This window comes from Neolamprologus brichardi, chromosome 12 (assembly GCF_056152115.1).
Source record: "Neolamprologus brichardi isolate AB-2024 chromosome 12, ASM5615211v1, whole genome shotgun sequence".
NCBI classification, from domain to species: Eukaryota; Metazoa; Chordata; class Actinopteri; order Cichliformes; family Cichlidae; genus Neolamprologus; species Neolamprologus brichardi.
The window spans coordinates 17,775,821-17,796,796 of NC_142115.1; positions in this window are offsets into that span (position 1 = coordinate 17,775,821).

Genomic DNA, 20,976 nt, shown 5'->3' on the forward strand with positions numbered 1-20,976 from the left:
GCTTGATTAAAATTAAAAATAAAATAATCTGATGGAATTCCTAATTATAATAAAGTAATAAGAAAACGTCAGAAAAAGTTTCATTTATGCAAGTTTGAATATTTGCAATTTTTCTTACAAACAGGTACGTTTAGGGCCATGAAAAGCTATAAAACAAAATGCACAAACAAAAAGTCGACCTAAGTTTAGGTTGAGTAAAAAAACAAACATTGCATAAACTTTCATTAGTATAAATAATATTTTTGAAATTGTTGACTCTAAATTGCTACATTTTATCTATATTTTAATTTTTAAAAACACTTTAAACAGGCATCCTCCACATAAATACATTTTAATTACTACCGATTGACATCCTGTGAGGGGTTCAGAGAGAAGCCGTAAAATGTGTGGGAGACACAGCTGTAGCCTTATTAATATGTGCTACAGAGCATATGCAGCATCGTGTGTGAGTATTTCATGTGAAAGTTACCACTCTCTCTCCACTAAAATGCTTTCCTTTTTATCTTTTTAATAAACTGTACATTGGTTTCTATGCATTGAAATTAAAGTTTGGATGGTGGGTTTGGGGGAGTATACACATTCGACAGTTTGCCCGTGTCCCACACTCTTAGCATTGCTTTTAAATTTCGAGCTAAACCACCCGTCTTTGAGAAAATACCACATGATGACAACTGAAAGTATTTCTGTGGCATGGTGTCATTCTCACGAGCGGATACATTGGAACAGTGTTAGCTAACAAGTGTGCTACTGACGAGCGTGTGAAATTCACTGAACAGGAAAGTGAATTTCTACATTCGAATGGTATAGAATGTTGTTGAGTGAAGACACTAATGTAGGTAATATGTAATTTACGTACGAGATAGACACAATTCCTCCGCTTTAATATATAAAAAATAGTAAAACCACAGAAGCGATTTTAATAGGAACATCTGATGTTTTGTTAAATATATATATATATATATATATATATATATATATATATATTTAACTCACCCAGTACCTGACTATGTACATGAAAATGGACCTGAACTTACACAGATGCATAAATAACCTTGGGGTCTGTGGGTTAGGGCCGATGGTTTGTAACCATGCATTTGCAAGCAGACCCAAAATGGCCACGTGAGTGGACCCAGTTGCTGTCACCTTACGTCCTGAAAACAGATTATATTACGCACACACACAAACAGACACATACACATATACAAACCAGGAAGTTTAGCTGCTGTTGCAACGCTCAACCCAAGCATCAGGCTTGCACCTCCCAGTTCGGCCCCAGTGTGATTATGTGTGATTTTGTGTCTGTGTCTATGTGTGTGTGATAGTCTACCCCATAAATATTTCAGCCTTGACCCAGTTCCCCAAAGCACTGGGATGTGTTGTCTTCACCAGAGGAGACGTGGTGTCATATATTCCAGGTGGTTAACTGAGTCACTGTGTGCGCTGTGACATTTCAACCCACTGTCACCTAATTCATTTGCAATCACTATTATATTGTGTGTTGACCAATACATGTGCAAATGACTTGAAAGAGTGTTTAAAAAGTCAACGAAAGAAAGTGCAATTATTTTCAAATCATTTTGTAACAAATCAAATGCCCAAAAGGGGAAATTTGGTTGTATGGCTGTAAATCTGATTTAATCTGAAAATTTAGGCTAAGTGATGACAGAACACTGGAAAAGTTGGGAAGTTGTAGGAAATCAAGACTGCTGAGGTTAATAAAACAATTAGGTATAAAAAAGCATCCAAGAGAGACAAAACTTTTAGAACTAAAGACGCAAGAGAGAGACTGCATGGGTTCGAAATTAACAAAAAAAATCTTTCCCCAACATCAGATTGGAAGACATTCTGGTATTTCATCATCTATGGTACATAACATAATTAAAAGACTCAGAAAATCCAGAGAAATGCCAGTAAAAAGGAATAAGACTGTTCCAATAAAACAGCAGAGGAGTGGAAATCACTGCATGGGCTCAGGAACACTTCCAAAAATCATAAACACAGTTCGTCACTGTGCCACGAATGCAAGTTAACTCCACCATGCAAAAAAAAACCCAAATACCCCAAACCAAAAACCCCATACAAACAGATAAACAAGAAACAAGAGACATCACGCAATACCTTTTTATCAGATGCGCTTATGTTCCACTATTATGCACATGATGTCCACCAGCTGCGGCAATATTTTATTAGCTAGAGATAACAGCACCATTTTAGTCCACAGAGAGGTGGCACTGGTCATAAGTTGCAGAGTTATGAGCCAGCAGTGTGTGATTTGCCTGACATTTGACCGTTGCGTTTCGCACTTAGTTCACTTTTTTTGTCACTCAATTCTGAGTCTCACATGCTTTTTACATTGACTTTCATCCCCTGGTTAGGTTTAGGCACTAAAAGGTGCTTGGTTACATTTAGGCACTTAGAACCATACAGTCGGGAACTTAGTTGAGAGAAGGTTTTGAAAAGAAGAGGGCATGTCCCCCTCTTCTTTTCAAAACCCAGCTTTTTTTTTTTTATGTGTTGCTGGCATCAAAGTCAAATAAGTTTGAGACCCCAGAGTGAAGATGATTTACAAAGTACATATATTGTACTTTGTATACATATATTGTATAGTTAGTATAATATACAGTTTACACAACTTTGTTAACTTGTCCATGAACACACACACAAGCAGGGTACAGTGAGACGCCTTAAGGTATATCCTGTACGTGCAGAGTCTTCCTGGAAAGAGGAAGGTAGCAGTAGCTGGCAGGCTCACTGCTCCAAATCAATACGGGACTGCTTTTACTGCTGTTTGTGGATGCCTCTTCACCATTGTGTTATTTGATCCTTCACTGAGCTCTGTTCATTTGTTGTTCATTTGCTCTGTTGTGTTGGTTCAATAAATCTTATATCATTTTTGTTTTCCCCTATTACAAATAGCCAGCTCTCCTCTGCCAGGTCCTCCACAGTATGTCTGCACGTTATTGTCTTACCAGCATTATAAGGCAGGCCCATCTGTGAGCTGGGAGAACAGATTTGGTGGAAGCATGTCATCTACAAAGAAAATCTAATTTGCACACGCTGAAATCACACATAATATTCACATATTAGGATTGTAGTAAGCAAAATTGGCGTTTCAGACCAAGCCCCTATTTTGTTCGTTTGCAGGCTCTGGCTGTGCAGCAAAGCCAACTAAAACTCAGACTCAGTGTGTAGTGACAGTTAAAACGTTGGTGTTTAATAAAATTACAAACTGGTTTCCGGAGGGCTAAGGCACTGTGTTTACTGCTTTAACATTTTCATCCATCTGTAAATGTGATTTACACTCTGCTAGAGTTGTGCAGCTACACCATCACCTCAGTGACCGATGATGTTAGATAGCTTGCCAGTCAGAGAAATATCTGGCACGTTTTCTTTTAATGTATTGAAATATTATTGGGAGATTAACAGTACATTTGGTTTTGCCATTTCACAGTATCATGTCAGAGTCCTCTGTGTATGACTGACAGAACACAATTTACAGGGAGCAATTCAAAAAATAGCAGCTAGGCTAGAAAAGGTGCAAAAGTATGCAACCCAAACAGCCCATAAGAGTCTGTGTAAAGGGAATTATTAACGTCATAGATAATACAAACACACACACGCATACTGTACAATGGCCGACCTGCCAGCAGCTCCATTTAGGTCACAGTCACGGTTTGCCAGACCACAGGTGGTCTTCCTGTCACAACCAGTGGACCATGACTATGCAGGATTAGTGCAGACAGGTAATCATACTCATAGAACAAGACAGTTTATATTAAACAAGAGACTGAGAAGCATAAGTTTCAATGAAAACAATAAAGGACAGTTGTCTGATGTTTGACTTTACAAGGAGGACAGCAGAAGAGAAGAGAAGAGACTGAGTTTCTGTGTCCACCAGGTTTTGTGCATAAGACTGTGCCAGCCATGCCAGGAAGCCTGTCACTGCTCTGAAGCCCGACAACCCTGGTGCCACCCGCCTTTGTTTATGTTTTATTCCACTCCTTACTTGTCATGGCAACCTTCTATGTTTTCTCCCCCCCAAAACCATGATTCTTCTCTTTGGTCTCCTTTTCTCCACCTCATCACCTCTTTTTCACCATGTAAAGTGATTCTCCAGGTGGAAGTTGGCCGTTTAGGCTTGTGGACTGGCAATTGACTGGTGCGTGGTTTCTCACTGAACCCATGCTCACCCCAGGGACTGAAGCCCGAGGGGCTCTTGAAGCGCTGTGCGGCTGACGTCCAGCTTCTCCTCATCCAGAAGGACTGCCGCCTTGGCATACTTAGCGCTCCCAGCTCCAGACAAAGACTGCTATGTCCTGTGAATGCTGTCAGAGTCAGTTAGGATTTACAATGAAGCCTGATTAAACTGTGCAGATTATTTCCCTCCAATACTGGAGCCAAAACCCAAACTTGGATATGGAAAAAAAAATGCATGACCTTGCCATCATTCACAGTTTTGTGACATCTGTGTCTATACATCAATGTAACAACATGACATTCCAGTCTCTCTGTATGATGCTTTAGTATGTCTGCACACTTACATTGTCTCTGCGTGTGCATGTACCTGTGGTGGTGTCTGTTGCCAAAGAGAAGATCACCTTGACTGTGGTCAGTCAGAGAGAGCCATGGGCAGCAAAACTGAGAAGGTGGGGTTGTACTGGCTCCCAAAAGGCCGTTCTGTTCAGCACAACAGTCTGTAGCCCCCGCCCCTTAAACTCTCTCTCTTTCCTTTCTGTCTCCCCCTCCAGCTGGGAGGTCCCAGGAGATAGTAAGGCTCACTGACTGATTAGGTCCCAGGTAAAGCACTGCCCTGGAGCCTGTTATAAAGCCAAAGTCAATGATGACGTGCACAAGCACACGCACGCACAGCTACAGTAAACCTCTCTCTATGATTTTTTTTCCTTTTTTTGTAATAGAGTATGCAGACACACATACAGGCACACACATGAGTGCACACCTACTGTCTCAATCAGACAGCTGCTCATGCAGCCTGCTCACCACTGGGATTTCCCTGTGTTGTATATGATATAATGATATTATTCCCTCTATTTGCTGGGTAGTTAGGCACTATGCCAGGCGGCTCTCTTATGAAATTGGGGTACCATTATGATATTATTTCAGGATATGAAATGGCTGTGGAGTGGGTCTGTAGATATAGAGAGTCTTATTTAAAATCTCCACATCATGTTTCTATTTTAATTGCCTCCTTTTCAGTCTTCACATATCTTGGTTACTTTTCTCTCCGTCTCTTCTCGCCTCCAAGCATTCTTTGCACTAGTTTTGCCTTTAACAATAGCTTTCATAGCATTGTACCCACATTTATAAACAAGGCACCACAGTGCAAATAAGGAAGTTAGTGGACAATGGCGGTGCCCCCCTCCAATCCACAGGCAGTAAAACGATAGCAGTCTCTGATTCTATTCTCTGCTCTCTACCATTTTACAGTCTGTCAGCCTGTTAGTAGCTCTGTAGTTTGAAGCTCAGACCGGAACCCTCCAATGCTATTTCCAGCCTGTTTCTGAAAACCCGCTATTGTGGAGGTATAATTACAGGCCTATACGCTGTGCTTAATTCTCAAACAATAGGGTATACTTTTACACAAGGACATGAAATTACGCTCCATTCAGAATGTACTTGACTAGACAACAGAGCTCTTCATGTTCAGGGGGACATTTATGCTTCTCTAACAATACTGTGCAAAAGCCAGACTGTATGTTTCTTCCTGTTGTTCCCTGTTATTACTTTAACGTTCTCCAACAAAACAATGACAATGGTGTAATCTATCTATCTATCTATCTATCTATCTATCTATCTATCTATCTATCTATCTAACTAACTAACTAACTAACTAACTAACTAACAGGAAGTCCTATGATTTTCCTCCGTGTGTTGCCCATCTCATAAATCAGCTTGTTGTTTCTGATGGGCTACGGGACAAAGGCCATTGATGGGCTTTTGCGACACAGCGTCAAGCTAATGTTGCATGGAAGTTAGATTTCCCTCTATTTATGTCACCCAGTTCAAATCTGTGCCAGTTTTAAATTTGCTTTTCCATAAATTTTGCAAATTGCCGTTTGGCGTGAACACTATTGCAGCAATGTTGGTTGGTTCGCCAATTCTCTGTCAGCCTCCTCTGACAGCCACACAACTCCTGACTCTTAATGGGTGGAAATGCTAACAGCATACGATTCTGGTAAGATACTTTTTATTTATTTTTTTTGTCCGCAATATTAGTTATCCACACGTTTGACAGCCATAACGTCATAACCTCAGCAACAGACTGGACTCTGGCACTGTTCTGGAGTAGCTGCCACTCAGCATTACTTGTCAGCCTCACAGAAGAGATGGGGCTTTTCATTTTAAAAAAAAGAAGCATTTTCAGAGTCAAATAAGATAATAAGCTTATTTGCGACGCCACCAAAACACACCACATTAAACAGTCCTACTATGGACTAAGATTTTAGTGGGTGAATTTTGTGGGCTGTTAACTTTCTGTCAATACAATGTCTGGTGTGAAATGTCAGTATGCTATTTCATGTAATGCCATTTGAATTCCCAACATTTCACTGTAGGCTTCTGACAGAGAGTTTTATGTGTCTTATGTTAGTCATCTCCTCCTCCAGTCAGTACTCCTTCAATCCTTTCGTATTTAACGCAGCCATTTTATCATTGTAAATAAATTGAAGAATTCATTTATAATGATAATGATAAAAATTGAGCCCAAACTTATTTAATCATGTAAGGAAATATCATCTTTCTTGGTTTGTGAAATAGTTACTATTTATTTCCATTTGTTTGTTTTTTCTACCCTTTAGTTTAATTTGATTAAATGTTGTAATTTTTTGTCCATTCGAAGCTCAGTAATCAGAACAACAGTGTAGACAAGATATAAATCCACTAGGCGCTCATGGTGATCATTTTTAAACATTTTAAAATGTTTTGATTTAAAATTTACACCGAATAAAATTCCTCTACAAGCGCTTATGTGTTTAATAATAAAGCATTTGAACACACAAATCTCTTAAACTGAATTTTTCATGAGCTGGACAAACATGCACACATGAGAAAAAAAATTGTAGGAATAAAGTAAACACGCATCGTGGTTCCTGCGAGATGGCATTCAGTCCACACATCACTTCGTATTTGCTGCTATTTCATATCCACACCTGAGAAAACACAATGATGGCCATACAGCAGAGGAGGCAGCAGAGGAGTAAACAGCATGAGGGCACCATTTTCAAACTGTGGTGACCAGTGGCTCCTGTCTGCCTCACAGCCTTGCCTCTGCCCCAGTGGTTCAATGCAGGTATTCACAAACTGAATTCCAGTGGCCACCAAACCATCTAACCCAAGTGGACACAGTGACTCTTCTCGGTAAATAGTGGCTTGTGCCAAAGTATAAACCATATAGTCTCCTTTCCTCTGTAAGTATCTCTGTCTCATTTTTTTGTGCTCCGTGGATTCGCTTCTCTCTGAACCCATCACAAGATTAAAAATGAAAATGAACATGCTGTTTAACAGACCTCACAATTCATGTCCTGGAATTAAATGCTCCCAGTCAGTAATAAATGTAAATGCTGTGTTGGCTCTATTTTCTCTCTAGAAAAGGAACTAATGATGGTTTGGGGGGAGGTTTACTTCAAAACTATATTTATAAAAAAGATTAAAATGACATTAAGTTGTAAAAAACAAAACAAACATGTTAAGCAGTTGAGAGTCATTTTCTTTTCTTTATTGAAATTTATGTAATTATTGTTCTGCACTTAATATCTCACCTAAGCAGCTGTGAAACCTGTAAGAGACTTGAGGATTTGGCATGCCCTTGGTAGACACAAAAAGCAAATATGGGCCTGCAGAAGAGCTCACTGGAGAACAAACCACACCACTGAGGAACAATCAAACCAAAAGCACAGCTTTATGAAATCAGAAGGCCGTATCTCTGTGCACACATAGCGGTAGATAGTTTCCTTTTGTTGTTTACTTGCTGTTTGACTGATTTGTTTCTTGGATTCCAGTCAGTCAAACTCTCGGTGACACGAACTGAAATTACATGCAATAGTTTCAAGGAGTCCTTGTCAACCTAAATGTTGGTTTTGAGTTCTGCATTTTGCAGCTTCAGTATTCGGGTTTTTGCTGCTGCCATGCCATGGGGGTTTCTGTTGTTGTTTGTTTGTTTTTTTACCTCATGTGAATGAAAGAGTGCAGTGCTAATTTATCAGCTAAAGCTAGGACACTTAGTTAGCAAGCTATATTCATAATTTTTTTCAGTGAAAGCAACAGACTGTTAAAAAATACAATTTCAATCACCAAAACTCAAGCACAAATTCCTTGAATAGTCTGTACTACACAGTAACCTATAATAATAGAAAGATAATCCGTTAAAAATGCTTCACACACAAAGAATAGATCCAGATCCAGTCTAGGAGCTGATTTAGACTTCCCCAGGGATTTAGACTTCTCCAGGGAATCTTTGTAGAGTCTACGATGTAAGTAGCCGATGTGTTTGTGGGTGCATTATGTGTTAATTATCGTGTGGTCATACCCTGGTGTTTTACATACAATATTGCAGGGTTTTTTTTTTTCCCTCTTGTTCCACCTCTTTGTTGTGGTTAGTTTCTTCAAGGTGGTCATAGCCTGTTTCCACTAGTACCTACTCGGGTTAGCTCGGCTCAACTTATTTTTTACAGTTTTCCATTAGGTTGACATACCTGATACCAAGCTATCTGAAGCGATCTGAAAATGTGACATCAACAGACTGCATGCCACCGATTGGCTAATCAGGGGCGTCACTCAATGAGTAATGAGAGCATTTCTTTCACAAAAATCAAAACCACAATTTTTAAAACCTGACAACGAGGGAAATGGCTACATAAAAAAGACAAGACTGTGGTTCCCAAGCCTGATAAACAGCCATTCATTCATTCATTTTTGTGGTGTTCGTGTTGCATATGAATGACGTTACTGGACATTCGGCTGCGTTGCCATGATGACCCTACACAATTTAGGTGGTACTCGATTATAATGGAAAACGACCAAAACAAAGTCGAGTCAAGCTGAGTAGGTAGTAGTTGAAAAGCGCTGTCTATCAGCTACAAGGATAAAATGAAACAAAAGACAACGCTCACCAGAAATGACAGATCAAGTTTCATGCAGCAAGTTTAATGCGTTTAGATGTTATTGATGTTTCTTTAAACTTTATGTGATAAATGCAACCAATCATTTTTTTGTCCTTCCTTTTCTGCTTTTACTAAGCATGTAAAAACAAAAAATAATAAATGTGAGTAGAGTTAGAACCTCTTCTTGCGTTTGCATTTGTGGAAAATATGACAGCCACTGGGTTGGCTTCTTGTACCTTCTCTTTTAGGGCAGTGCCCTCCCTATTGCTCTGTGCATGTCTTCTTTGGTGGGTGTAGCTGAGCAACTTAAAGGTGCAGTACACCTAAGCAGGTTGGGCACTGTGAGGCAGTGTTGCCAGATCTTTTTGTCTTCTCTTCTTCCCCAGGCTGGCTGGCTAACAGAACGTTTGGTTTTCTCTTTTTATTTTTTCTTGCACTCACTTACTCATACACTTAGCATGCACATGCATATTGAACACATGCTAATTTGATGACATTTCTTCTTGATCTAATTAAAATACCTAACGTCATGTTAAGACTATATGCGGTCTCCTTTTTTAAATTTTTGAGCCACGTTGTGACCAAAAATGACAGTATGGAAAATGACCATAACATATTTTAATGAGCTTATATGCATTGTAATTTTATTATGTGCAAGAAGTAAAATCTGTTATATCAGTATATTGTCATACATATATAGTAACAGAATACTACATTATAGGCCTATTTTTGATTAGATTGTCTGCTAAAATTTGAAAAAAAAACAACCCTATTTATATGCTGGGAGGGTTTAACATTACAAGCTAATAAAATCCATATTTCCGAACTGTTAAAGACAGTTTAAACAGAACTCTAGGTGGTGGTATTCATCATTAATTAACCGAATGCCATTGCCAGGACACACAACATCTTTGAAGAACAAACAACGAGAACAAAGTAATTCCTAGAATTTTGATAGGAACTTAAAGACCTGCAGTAGCTCACGAATTGTACTTGAATAAATATTTTTTTTCCTCATTAACCTTTCTACATGATTTATTGGCTGTGACATAAGTAGAGACCGGTGTATTTTTGCAGGAACCTAAGCATCATCTTGCTATGGCAAGCAGTGGTCTAAAGGCTTTCCACATTTATCAAGCATAATTGCTGCTTAAAGTCTTAAATTATTTATTATTGTGAGATCTGACAGTGCTGCTCAGAAGCAAATTGGGATCATCTTCCATGACCACCAAGGATTTGCAGATTGGAGGCAGAACTAAGTTTATTTCCTCAGCTCTGCTTTTATCCCTGCAAACGAAGCGTTTAAAAGGATCACCCGCGACAGATAACCACGTTACTGTACAGACGAATAACGTCGCTGCTCTTAAGATCCTGATTTTGTCTGTGAATTTTTTTCTCTCTTTCCTTCACCCTAGTCTAATTGTGCTGATGCTCTCCCCGTGGGTTTTAATGTTTGACACGGCGAAACGCTCTTAAATCCTCCTCAGTGCTCCCTCCCTTATGAGACCCAGTATCTTAAAAGCAAAAAGGATGTATGTCTAATTCACAAATTTATCACTTTGCAAAATGATGCATTAAATGAGAGGGGACACGCTCTGATTTGAAATGCTGACTTTAGAAAAGAAGTTGTGATTTTCAAAATTAGTTTAGATGGGCTCCCTTTCACCCCTCACCCACCCGGCTGCCTCCTACGTCCTCTTGCTTTCGCAGTTATATCACTCTTGACACTATACCACACAACACACGCTCAGTCTTGCTGTGTATACTTGTGATCTACATATATATTCTACATATGTATTCTGTTTTTTCATTTTTTAAAGAATATTCTCACAGGATTGCCTTCATCAGATTATATTTGTTGTTGAGGACAAGCCATAATCTTGCTTTTCTAAGCCTTGAGTGCTTTTCATGTTTTTGACCTTGAGAAACTGCTCAAATTCTGCTTAAGGCCAGAGTTAATATTTCAGACTTACTGGCAGAGACTTCCCAGCCGGTTTTTCACTTATATCGTTCATCACAGACTTTCTTTCATGTGCCCTTCTTCATTCTTTGCTGTAATAATTGAAAAGAATTATTCACTAAAGTGCTACTCCGCAGTCTTAATAAAACAAAAGTGAAGTGATTTCATCAACAAATTCAATCTTAAGGTGATAAGTGCTGTGTATTTTTTTCTTTTAAATTTTTTATTATTGTATGTTATAAATATATTACCATATTCTCATGTTTGGCATACGTGGAAAAGCTGCTCTCTGGAGTATTTTGAGCTCCCCAGAGGTTGAAACCAGAGAAACCATTTTTGAATGCAGTTCTAACAGCTTTTGAACACAGCTCAACTGGCTGTGAGGCACCCTGGGCTTCCTCTCGACAGGTCAACCTGCCAAGAAACAAGTTTAAAGAGAAGAAGAAAAAAAATCAGTGTAAAAGAGTAAATGTAAATGTCTGCTCAAGAGGGAGTGATCCCTGGAGATGTGTTAAAACAAGGGTGAGGACTAAACTGATGACAAGTTCATCCGCACAGCCTACACTGTGGCGGGAAATGGAATGACAGGCTTCGTTTTAAGAGCTTTTCTTTTGACAATAAAAATGTCTTTGTATGTTGTGTTGTGTCATCATATTAGATTAGTAAATACAAATACAGTAACACAAGAATAATGTAGATTAAAAGTACCAATTGCTGTTGTCATGTGTATATATATATATATGTACACACACATGCACATTATTCCATATGCATGAAAGTGAGGCAATTTTCAGTGTTGCAGTGTTCCTGTCACGAAAAAACACACTCTGAAAGATAGCATTTCAGTGAGAAAACCTAGCCGTGACACATGCTGCCTTCCTTTTGGTATACTACACAGTGTAGGCGAGTGGGTCTGAAAAATAGTGTTCATTGTAAAGTTACCAGGCAGTCAGAGTTCTTTGGCTACTTACCAGGCATAAAGCTGTAAATCAGAGGGAGTCAGCAGATTACTGAAGCGTGGCGCGTGGTTACAGGCTGACTGCAGGTGTGTGTTCTCAACACGAGAGACGAGAGAGAAGTGCAGGGAAAGCCAGAACAGAACTGAGAGCACATGTGGTCTATGGTCACTTCTTCAACTTTCCAGGTGCAGGATGGCATCACTGTTCTACCACCCCCTCCCTCACTTTTTCTTTATTGTGTATATAAGAGATGAAAGAAAAATGCACGTATCCATACCTATGCATTGCTTGAACTAATTGGAACAAGGGCCGCTTCAAAATACTGCTGCTCTTGTGTTCTTTTTTATCATTTGATTAAGATGCACAGAGAGAGAGACAGTGCGTGAGTGTGTGTTTGCGGGGACATGAGTACAGTATGTGTCCCAGGGGTGTATCATGCTCTGTGTTACACACTATTTCATCCCTCATCATATGTGACTCAAAGACTGTTGTTCCTTCTATATATTTTTTTTTTAAAAATCCCACCCTCATTAGAGAAACACACACGCACACAAATGCATGTAAGCACCAGACGTAACACACGCAGAGTCGAAAGTGAGGTTTGACTAAAGTAGCTGCGAAACTCCAGCCTCTATCAAAGGCCACATATAATGAAATACTCAAAGGAATAAACAGCTCGGACAGTTCTAGACGAATGTTCTACAGTAATGCACACAAAGGCACACAGATTCATCCATACATTCACAGGAATTTCACCTGTCCAAGACATTGTTACATCTGCTCATATCTTATAGATTTGCAAGTATACAGACAGCTGGTGTTTTCTCAACTTCATCTGAGACAAGGAGGAGTGCGATAAAAATCTACACAACCATTCTCCATGAACCCACTGGGTATAAAGAAGGGGTGGGGGGAGAGTTTGAAGAGAATGTAAAGGTGAACAGGTGAAAGAGAAAAGCAGAAGAGTGTAGCTTCGCCTGCCACCTCTCCGCCCTTTGTTGCTCCCCCATCCCTGCATCACCTTGCCTCGGGGGGTTGAACAACTGCTCTTGATGGGGGGGCAAGTGTTCTCTCTGTTCTTTCTCAGTGCCTCTGGGTGTACTACCAACTCTCACTACCCTGGCGATCTCCTGCCGCCTCACACTTTCAGAGTTTCACAAACACCGAAATACAAACACACATACGAACACACAAGCCCTGTGCAACATCTGAACCCTCTTCACTCTCTGCTCTCTCTCTCATCTTCCTATGTGGGGCTCTTTGTAGCTGCTGTGCCTGAGCTTGGTGAGGAGAACAGGGAGAACAAAGCAAGGGAAAAAAGAAGGATGGAGAAAAGAGAGTCGTGGTGGTGTTGCAGAAGAGAAGAAGGGAGGGGATGGATGAGAAAGCAAGGGAAAGCATTAATGTTCAGAACCTATTGAGAGTGTTGCCTGTTGTTGCTTGAAGAACGTAGGTCTGTGAGCGTTTGCGCACCACAGCTTGATTTGGGGGTTGTCCCCAGCTGTGCGTGGAGACAGCAGTAAAGAGATGTGGCAGAGACTCTAATTAGATGGGCCTAAGTGTTCTGAACTGAGGGAGAGCCCTGGAGTGCAAGCAAACGCTGCTCAGCCCCCCTGCAAATAGAGCAGGAGGAGACCCCCAGCAGTAATTACAACGTTTCACAAACCAAGGAAGACACATCCAGGAAGTTTTCAATCAGAAAAAAACCCCTCTTGCACTCACTGGGGAGCGGGAAAGGGGTTGTATTTCATTAGCCCTCGCCATAGGATCCTTTAAAAGAGGGTGCGTGGGGTTAAGCTTTGACTGCGGAGGTCATCCTGTTGCGTCTGCTTTAACGTGAATGTGATTTAGCACTCTTAGTGAAAATATATTAGACACAGCATCTCAAGAGACTGCTGCAATATCACAAAAATACTCACAATGTTTGTATATAGGAAACCTGCTTTTTTAGATACACGCTAAAATCTTAAAAAGTCGTATTAGAGTGAAGTCTGTTGAAAAGTTATATGGCTGCCTGGAAATTACCAACCATCCAATTAGTAAATTTTTGAATATGTGTTTTGATGGAATATCGGTGTCATGGGGAAAATAAATAATAATTAGTGTGACTTTGAGTGTGTTCTCTGATTGGTCAACTGTGTCACATAGTCTAATTGTGTTCAAATCAAACTCAAGCTACATATGCACAAATAAAAGTTGATTCATATGCACAAAGGAAATGAGATGATTATGTCATTTTGTTTTGTTTTAACTAAGCCATGTGTGTTACTGTTTTGTGCGTGTAGCGATTGTGTAAGTATGCTTTTCTGTGTGACAAAAACAGCCACAGCAAAGGTGTGAAGGCACTCTCACCTGTCTAAAGCCGGAAGCATCTGAAACCTACACAGACACACACTCGCACACACACACACACACAGATGCATACACACACTGTGCCATGTGTCACCGAAAAAAACCAAAAAAAAACAAAAAAACAGATGCGCTAGGAACAACACTGCATCAATTATCTCACCAACTTCACTCAGTAAATTAGAAAGGGATAATTATGTCGTACTTATTTTCCTACCGTGTCTATCTTTTTCACTTTTTTGGTTTTGGCATGAGAAGTGGCAGTTGTCATAGAGTGCATGTAAAATCATCTGTGCAGGTATAAAATGTCTAATCTATATTTTTCCTGTTGGGATTAGCCAAGGATGTCGTGCTATGGCTGTCACAAAGTATTAGCGAGAAAAAAAGAGGAACAGGAGCAATATGGGACACCTACAACTTTCCTGCCAGACCAAATTTGGTATATATATTTAAAGAAGAAGAAGAAGAAGAAGAAGAAAGAAAATACATAACATTCAATAACTCTTTGAATGTCATGTTGTTAATTCTTATTATATTAATTATTATACCAATAGCTAAAGACATTATGTGCTACTAAGATAAATGCACAAGTAACCCTCATTTCACATATGTTTTCCTGTAAAATATTTGCTTACATCAAAAACATCAATAAATATGTATTAGCTTTATCTTGTCTTTCTCTCTAAAATCCACATGCATTTACTTCACTGCAGAGATGGTAATTACAATCACACTAAATAGGCTTCAACCGTATCAAAAATTAATTTATATCAAATTTATTTGGGTTATCCATTGCTAAAACACATGGTTTTTGCATGCTAATGCCATATATTTTGAAACATTCCTGCAATTCAATTACTTGGGAATATCATTAAAGGCAACAAATTTACAGTTTAATTTGTGTGGACTATTTAAGACGCTCCAGAGCTACAGAATCCCCTTCCTCTGTAAGTGGATTAATTAATTTGAATCAATAAAGTCCCTTAGTCGGTTTGCACCACTCCCACAAAAAATAACTAACTCCACACAAAGCCTTATCAGTCGCAGTGGAGGTCCAAACCCTCCCTTTTCGGCTACAAAATGAAGTTTTGCTGAGACAATTACTGGCAGATTTCTGCACTTTATTTTGCTCCTTAAGCTTTTTGAAGAAAAAAAAATAACTTTTTGAAATGTGTTAATCTGTTTCTAGCGTGAGCTTGTGTTTGCAGCACAATTTTCCTTTTGAATAGCAATAATAACATGTCTGTATATATTTTTTTTAAAGTTGGTATTTAAATATTTTATCATCTATTTCTTTAAACCCAGGCATTTCAAGCTTTTGTTTTTCTTGGAAATCATAATATAATTCAAAGAAATTAGCATTTGAGATTTGAACACTCATGAGTGATGGATATGACCAAGATGCATCTGGAGGAGAAATTCATCTCAAGTCTTGTAGTTTTATTTTTATTTGTTTATTTATTTATTTGTAATACGCACATTTAGAAATGTTAGTTAGAAGTGCAGGATATAAGCTTCAACTACCTTCTCCCCTTTCTGTATCCTATTACCAGCTCCACAGCGTGGCAGGAACGTTCAGCTTGTGAGTCTGTGTGTCTTTGTGTGTGTGTGTGTGTGAGAGAGAGACAGAGAGACAGAGAGATCCTGGTAAATATTGATCCTGTTATACCTACCATATTAAGGACTACCACAAAGGTACAGTACTTTACAGGCCTGGTCAGAGAACTAATTACCACTGAATGTGTCCCATTGCAAGATAGAATTTGTAGTTTTACAGCTGCCTGGTTTATTAACAGCCCATGAAAAAAACAGTAGTTAGTTTTAGCTCAAAGAAAGATGAGGATGTTAACTGGAAATAATAGTTAACTAGCGTGTCACATACAACCCTGAAATGAAAATCTGCAATCCAAACACAGATGAAAATTCAAAAGTTGTGTTTTGATTGAATAAGAAATGGAATAATCTGGCTACCTAGTGGAAATGTAAGTTAAGCATAAGAATCTGTGGATTTAAAGAAAAAAAATCTCCATTTGACAGGTTTTGTGCAAAACAGCAGGAGACCGAGTTGGTTGATGAGTCACTATGACAACCCTTCAATGTAAAATTCATGTAAAGAACAATATTCAGCCTCCACATGTCAGTGTTAAACATTGGTTTTGCTGTTTTAGTGTCATTTTATATTATTGGAAATGCATAAAAGTGCAGCATGTTGCCTTACCGCAAAAAAGAGAGAAAAAAAAGAAGCACCTCCAGTGGATTACCTCAATTTCTGTGTGTTTCCTTAAACTTGTAAACAAGATCATTCATGGTACATTTGATTCCTACTTTCAATTAAGGAATTAGTTCAGCTGTCTTCAAACATAAAGATTATAATGTGTGATTTGTGTCAACTTTCACTCCTGGCTTCTAAGAGGAATGCCCAGTTTAGTGTTTAGTTTTGAGAGCGCGTCTGAAAATAGTGCTGACAGATGACTCTTATTCATAGCAAGTTGAGAGTGTCTTGTTTTAAACAGGCTGAGAATAAAATATTCATCAGTGACAGGTAAGAACATTAAAAACATATTGTTCGCACACAAACACACGCCCATACACACACACAATGTCGGGTTTTCCTCTCATACTCACTTTCTCCCACACTCCTTTCCTCCGTCATGGTGAGGAATCTGTTGCAGAGGTGTTGCATTTCTGTTTGTGTACGTGGCCGTCAAAAGTCCGGTGAGGAAAATATGAACAGCTACACGTATAAAGAAAGCTGTTCAGCAAGGACAGCTTATGTTGCATGTATCAGTGCAAGAAGAACACAATGGTGTGATGCATATGGTAGCGTTACATTTGCATGACTTGCTCAAAATGATCAGTTTGTTAGTGTTTCTGTCTTCAGCTTCTCAGAACCTACTGGTGAAGTTTGTGCAGCTGGTGAAATGTAATATCTTTCCCGTTAATTTTCCTTTTATTTTTATTTTTTTTAGCTAACAGTAAAAGGTTTTTTTTAATAAAAGTGTTATCAGTTGTTTTAGTAAAAACTCAGAGCTTTGCAAAATAAAATGTGTCACTCAACAATATCACAGAAATCAGGAAAATTGAAGACATCAAATATAATATGAAGCACTGGATTAAACTACTCTAAACAGATGGTGACAAAAGATGGTCTTTGTCTTTTAAATTGCCACATCTGTGTTGTAAAGCTGAAGCCAACACAGATTCTATCAAAGTCACAAGGAAACACATTTAGAAATATTAGCAATATCTGTTTATTGAAAAAACAAAAACAAAACAACAACAACTTGATTTTAGTTGTCTGCTGCTGCCCGCACAGTGGTTTGGTACAGATTCAGTTCAGCCAATGATGAGTAACCTGGAAGTGCCAACCTCTTTTTAAGCTTACTGAATGCAAAATAAATTTGTTTATTAATTCCTTTTCTTAAAACTTTTTAGATTTCCAACAGGTGAGATGCATTTGTTTCTAATGTTTATAGCCATGATGCCCTTTAAAATTGAAAGTGTGACTTTGCATGAGGCAAGTATTTGAGCACCTTGTTCTAAAAAAAACGTGCCCATAATGTGTATTACACATTATGTGTATTACACATTATGGGCTGGGGTCAACAGAAAGCAGGAGGTTGACTGCTCACTTGTAGTCGCATGATAAGGTCAGGGTAAATCGGGAATGGAGATGTAGTGTCTGACAAGATCCATTCAAGCATTGGAAATTGGTGTCTGTGTCATTTTTTCAACAGTGCTAGTTAAAACTGAAAATGTAGACGATGTCTTACAAGTGCCAAATGAGATGCATTTATATTTTTGCTTATTTCACTCAGTAAATACCAACTTCAGAATCACTGAGGCTATGCATCATGTGGTAACGAGGCCTGCGAATCAGTATGAACACATAAGCACTCAAAAGATCAGTGCTTACATTGACATCTGAGACCCGCATAGGAAAGGACGAAAGATAGCCAGGTGACAGCAATGGAGAACACGAGGAACACAACAACTACCATCACCACCGGATATACTCACCATCAAAGGACTCTCAGTCAGAAGTGGACAGGAATGTAAAAGTATAAGAGGAAGTGTGTGTTTCTTGCACACATCTTTTGAAAATTACTGTGGCACTCCTATTTTAGAAGCATTTAAAAATGTTTTTTTACATTGTCATTGTCTGGCAATGGCAATATCACCGATTAGATTTTGTATCATTTTCCAAAGTGTAGTTAACTAGTGACAGTCTTAAAACATTTCTTTTTTCCCCTTTGTTTTGAATGTGCCACTAGCAAGTGAAACATGTTATGGAAATGCAGATACTATTGTGAGAGACAGGAAATGTGGATGTTATGTTTTCAAGTTCCATAATTCCATGATTCAGGTTCCAAGAAAAAATAAATAAATAAAAAGCACCATTCACTGTCCTTTTAGATGTGTTTTTTTATGTTAGGAGAGTGGGCAGTTGGGCATTTTAACCTAAAACACTGTAATGGGTGACACCTCAGAGTTATGCTCGCACTCCATGTCCGTCTACTCAGAACAGCACTACCAGAAACTAAGCACAACCAAGAGCTGCCCTTTCAAAATGCTTTTACCCTTTAATGGCTCTACACAAAGGTACTAAGTTCTAGACTCGTAAAATGACAGAAAATCAATACTGAGGAGAATCTGAGCTACAGCAAGCCCAAATAATGCGTTAGACCAGAAAAAGTAGTCAACCTGGGTGATGCTAAACCTCTGTTTAACCTACTAACAATTTAGATGTAGTAGTCATTTTGTTGTGTGAACTGATAGTGCTCTATTTTTTTTCCCTTTCTTACAAATGCTCTTCCAGAAACCAAGTAGTTCGGCTTTGCTGTTTTTTCAAAGTGGAATGCATTGTTGTTAACAAACAGAAAACAATCACTGGTACTTCCCATAATAATAACTAAAATCCAGCCGGATGTGACCATAATCCACCAGTGGTGCCAGGGCATATGGAAGATCTAGAGGCATGCTTCTCCATCCTGGTGGATCCATCTGTCAGTCTTTGCTGGTGCTTTGCTGCTTTCTCTGGCACATTTGACAGCCCCACGCATCAGCTAGATTAGAAAATTATATAAATGTAAGGTTGGAAAGGTGTAATTGAAGATGGCAAAAGGGCTGATTGGGAGACATTTAAATGATTATTCTTTAGTGTTCAACACGGAGGGTGTGTGGCAGAGGCCGCAGTGAGAAACACTTTGAAATTATTACCGTTCCTGACAGGTGGATGACAAGTCTCGCTCTATCTCTTTCTCCTTCTGCGAACCTATGCAGAGTGTCAGTATGTACATCTATATAAGCTTGTGCTCACAGTGCCCGAGTTTCTGTGCTCCGCTTGCAAGCGTGCGCTTGTAAGCGTGTTGTATAAATGTCTTTGTGTGTCTTTGTCTGCATTCACTCATCAGGATGTGTGAACTTGCATGTGATATTGCTGGCAGGCAAGAGTATAAGCCCTGTGGAGCTTCTTACTCAGAGGCACCACAAAGCAGAAAAGCTTTACATCAGACGGGTTACAGTATCGCTACAATGACAGCATCTAATGGAAGAAATAAGACACCTTGTAATGAAGATGCTAATTTAAGAAATATCACACTGTTCTCTGAAATATAAATCAGAAGGACAAATATAAACCAGACGCAGATGCAACAGTGGAAGGACGACTTAGCCTGAGAAAAGGAATGTTCCACCTTAATTAGGTACATTTAATATTAAATATGAAATAAATATTTTTCAATGAAACCTTAACATATAATGCCAAAAAAAGGGAAAATGCGTTTTGTTTTTTTTAAATGAAATTATGATGAAATTACAGAGCTCAACTAATGAGGGGTTTTTCCGGCTAATACTCATATTTGGAGATTTAAAAATCAGATATTCAGAATCAGCTGGTTGTCGTGACATAGACAAACTATGCAACATCAACACTCATAATGTTGCTGAAGGTTGATTATCTTGTTTGCTGTGACAAATGTTAATAGTGATCAATTAAAATGTTAAATGTTTAAATGTTATTTTTACAAATCTTTCAATAAAGTTGTTCAAAGGGTATTTATTGTACTTACAGGAAAGTTTTATTGCCATCATCTGTTTTGCATAGTATCACATTCAGAGTAGATTGTAGATTATGTAGATTCTCATAGATATTCTGATTCCAATATATATCATAAATCTGTATGCTTTTGATTCTGCAGACCTCTACTTGCAGAAAGGTTTTTTTTCCTGTCTCCTGTGTCTTGATGATACACACACCCATGTTTACCAAATGGCTGAAACCAACTTACACTAAAATCATGAGTTTTGTGCAACAAAAATGGACTTTTATCTTGTATGTATGTAAAGAAAATACCCTATGCATTGCATTGTCCGAATCATTGTAGGAAAAATAAGGTTCTTACACAGGAAAAATTATTCTTAAAATTAGAGCAGGTTAGGACCTTCACTCTGTTGCATGCGTGGCAATCACACAATGCCACAATGAAACAACTGACATATTATTTTTTCCCCTGACATAGTCAGACGTTTTCTATCTCTGCGGTTTGAGTCAGAGTTGTGCTCTGTCATGTTAAATGCAGTTGACAGAAGG